General features: G+C 41.3%; 1 non-coding gene across 1 annotated transcript; it reads right to left on the minus strand.

Annotated features, from left to right (window-relative positions):
• Positions 1–788: 788 nt before the first annotated feature.
• On the minus strand, positions 789–895 carry LOC145590237 (small nucleolar RNA R71). Its single transcript, XR_014101876.1, has one exon. It is a non-coding gene; the product is annotated as a small nucleolar RNA R71 (small nucleolar RNA).
• Between the last annotated feature and the right edge of the window lie 2,445 nt (positions 896–3,340).

The following is a 3,340-nucleotide window of genomic DNA, read 5'->3' on the forward strand; positions in this document are numbered from 1 at the left end:
TTAATTGAGCAAAACCCTTTTTCCTCGTGGACTGATCCTTTGCTTGCCCCTATACTTGTGGTAGGATAGTGAAGAGTATAAATATAATTTGACTAGGAGGAGGTAGTAAACGACCTATTTCCCCTAGTATCAAATTTTTGGAAATGGCTAGTTTTGCACTTTTATTATGTTATTATTGGATTCGTTGCTTTTTCTTTTGTTCATTTATTCTCTTGCTAGTCGTTTCTAATTGTTTGTTTAGCTTTGGTGGATTCTTAGGAGGTCTTAAGGACCACCCACACATAACATTGACCTCGAGATCGACCGAACTTTGAGACAAGTCCGTAGGCTTATCAAGATGAGGGAAGAGGTCCTGGTGTTATTGTTGAGAGTGGGAGTGATTCTTGTTCTTCAAGTTCGCAAAGTGAGGCAATGGAGGGACAAGAGGATGAAGTTTTGTTTCGTGAGTTTAGAAATCCGAAGGATTATGAGCTCACGGGAGAGATTTTGCTTCCTGTCACGGAAACCAACTTTACCATTCACCCCCAATACACAAGAATGGTACAAGCGGAATAATTTTCGGGTTCTCCAAGTGAAGATCCCATTGAGCACCTTGATAGATTCCTTGAGCTATGTGCCATGATTCAAACCAATCAAGTTTCTTAAGAGTACATCCGAATGCAAATCTCTTTCGGGTAGAGTAAAAAAAAAGAAGTGGCTCAAGCAAGTCAAGCCAAATTCTCTCACAACATGGAGGGAGATAGTCAAGGCATTCTTGAAGAGGTTCATTTCCGAAGAGAAGACTGACGAAATGAGAAGGAAGATTGCATCATTTGAACAAGAAGCGGATGAGAGTCTTAGTGAAGCTTGGGAAAGGTTCAAGGAGTTGGTACAAGCATGTCCTCATCATGAATATAATCAAAGCTTGCTCATGCGATTCTTCTATGATGGATTGGAACCTATGTCTAGAGCTAAATTGGGTGCGAGGGCGGGTGGAAAATTGATTAAGATCCCCCAAAACCAAGTTGAAGCAACAATCATAGAGGTAGCGAAGAACTACTCTTGGTGTGGTAGAAGGAGGAATGCACCGAAGAAAGGTGGGATGTACGAATTGGAGAAGGTTGATCAATTGCAACATCAAATTGAAATTTTGACCAAGGGGCTTGCAAAGTTGAACACAAGTGTTAATAGTGGGGCAAGCTCTTCTCAAGTCAATTCTTTCTCATGTCAAAATTGTGGTGGCACAAACTACAATACATCTTATCGTGGGGGTTTGAACCCCGAGCATGTGGCGTCTTATAACACAAGGCAAGATGGATATAGGGGAAGTGACGGAGGAGTAGCTTGGAGACAACCACCACCTGAATTTGCACCTCAACCTCAACAATGGGGGAAACAAGCTCAACCATCATACAATTACAACCCTCAATACCAAAACCCACCTCCACCTCAAAACCGAAATTCGAAAGGAAACTACCCAAGGAATAACCAATACAACAACCAAAATCAAGTGACTCAAAGGAGTCAAGATCAAGCATCTCAATCCGATTCCACACAAACCCAAATTCTACAACAACTCCAAGCCATGAATCAACAAATTCAAGAGGTCAAAGTTCATAACAAGATGGTTGATTCGCAATTTCCCCAATTGGCCAAGAGAGTACCTTTCAACTCACCTTCTACTTTACCCGGACAACCACAAGCAAACCCTTCTCATAACATAAAACCCGACTCTTGCAAGGCAATCAAATTGAGATCAGGCACATCCTATGAAAGGCCAAAAGAGGGAGATAGTGAGGGAAAAAAGGTAGGAGAAGAAGGTGTGAAGGGGGAGAAGAGAGTTGAAGAAGACAAGGTTGTTAGGAAAGAAGAAAATGTGGAGAAGAAGAAGCCTAATGATGAGAAAACAACTTCAAGTCCTATTGAGACTAGGAATGTAGATGAGCCGGTTCCTTTTCCCGGGAGGCTTGCAGAGAGAAAGTTGAGTGGTAAATTCGCAAAATTCCTTAGTGTAATGAAGAACTTACACATAAGTCTCCCCTTCATCTAAGTTGTTACCCAAATGCCTTTGTACTCCAAATTTCTCAAAGACATCCTAACCAACAAGAGGAAGCTTAATGATGAGCTCATTACCCTCCCTTATCAAGTTAGTGCACTCGTTCAACACAATATGCCAAAGAAAGAGAAGGACCCGGGAAGCTTTACTTTACCGGTTAAGATCGACAACATGGAACCTAGGGGTGCCTTAGCGGATTTAGGAGCGAGTGTTAGCTTAATACCCCTCTCCATTGCAAAAAAACTCAATATTGAAATGATACCCACAAGAAAAACAATTTAATTAGTCGACCGCTCGGTCAAACTTCCTTGTGGTGAACTTGAGGATGTTCCTATTCAAGTTGGGCATATCTATGTGCCATGTGATTTTGTTGATGGATATGGAGGAAAATGTTGATACTCCGTTGATCTTGGGTCGAGAAGCTCTTAAAACCTTGGGGGCGGTCATCAATTGTAAGAACAATACTATTACATGTGAAGTGGCTTATGAGAAGATTGTTTTTGAGTTTTCCAAATTACTCAAGATCCCCATGGTTGAGAAATGCTATAGAGTTGATGTTATAAATGAGGAGTTAGATCACTTGGGAAGGGTAATGATGAAGCCTCAATGTCCAATGATTGAAGCTCTTACATGCAAGGAAGAGTTCCATTCTCAAGAGGCAAGAGAGTTTGTCATGGCTATGGAAGAAGCCCCAAAGGAGGAAGAGGTTGAACAACAAAAAGAGATCGAGCTCGAGCATAAAGAGGAGAAATTGGAGAAGAGTTCCAAGCCTCCTCCCAATGTAGAACTCAAGCCTCTTCCCCCTTCTTTGAAATATGCTTATCTTGATAATGAGGGAAAATACCCTATTATTGTCAATGACCCTTGATAGACTTGATTTGGAAAAATTGCTTGATGTTTTGAGAAAATATAAAGAGTGATAGGGTATAACATTGATGATATCAAGGGTATTAGCCCTTCTTTGTGCATGCATCGTATTCATCTTGAAGATGATCAATCTACCTCCATTGAACCTCAAAGGAGGTTAAACCCCGATCTCCAAGAGGTTGTCAAGAAGGAGATTTTGAAACTACGTGAAGCGGGCATCATCTATGCTATTTCCGATAGCAAGTGGGTTAGCCAGGTTCATGTAGTTCCAAAAAAGGCTGGAATGACCATCATCAAAGGTGAAGGAGGAGAGCGACCGGGTGGAGAATGTGTATTGACTATAGGAGGTTGATCAAAAATACAAAGAAAGACCATTTTCCTCTCCCATTCATGGACCAAATGTTGGAAAGACTTTCTCACCATGCTTTGTTTTGTTCC

Source organism: Chenopodium album, chromosome 17 (genome assembly GCF_948465745.1).
Source record: "Chenopodium album chromosome 17, dcCheAlbu1.1, whole genome shotgun sequence".
Classification (NCBI taxonomy): domain Eukaryota; kingdom Viridiplantae; phylum Streptophyta; class Magnoliopsida; order Caryophyllales; family Amaranthaceae; genus Chenopodium; species Chenopodium album.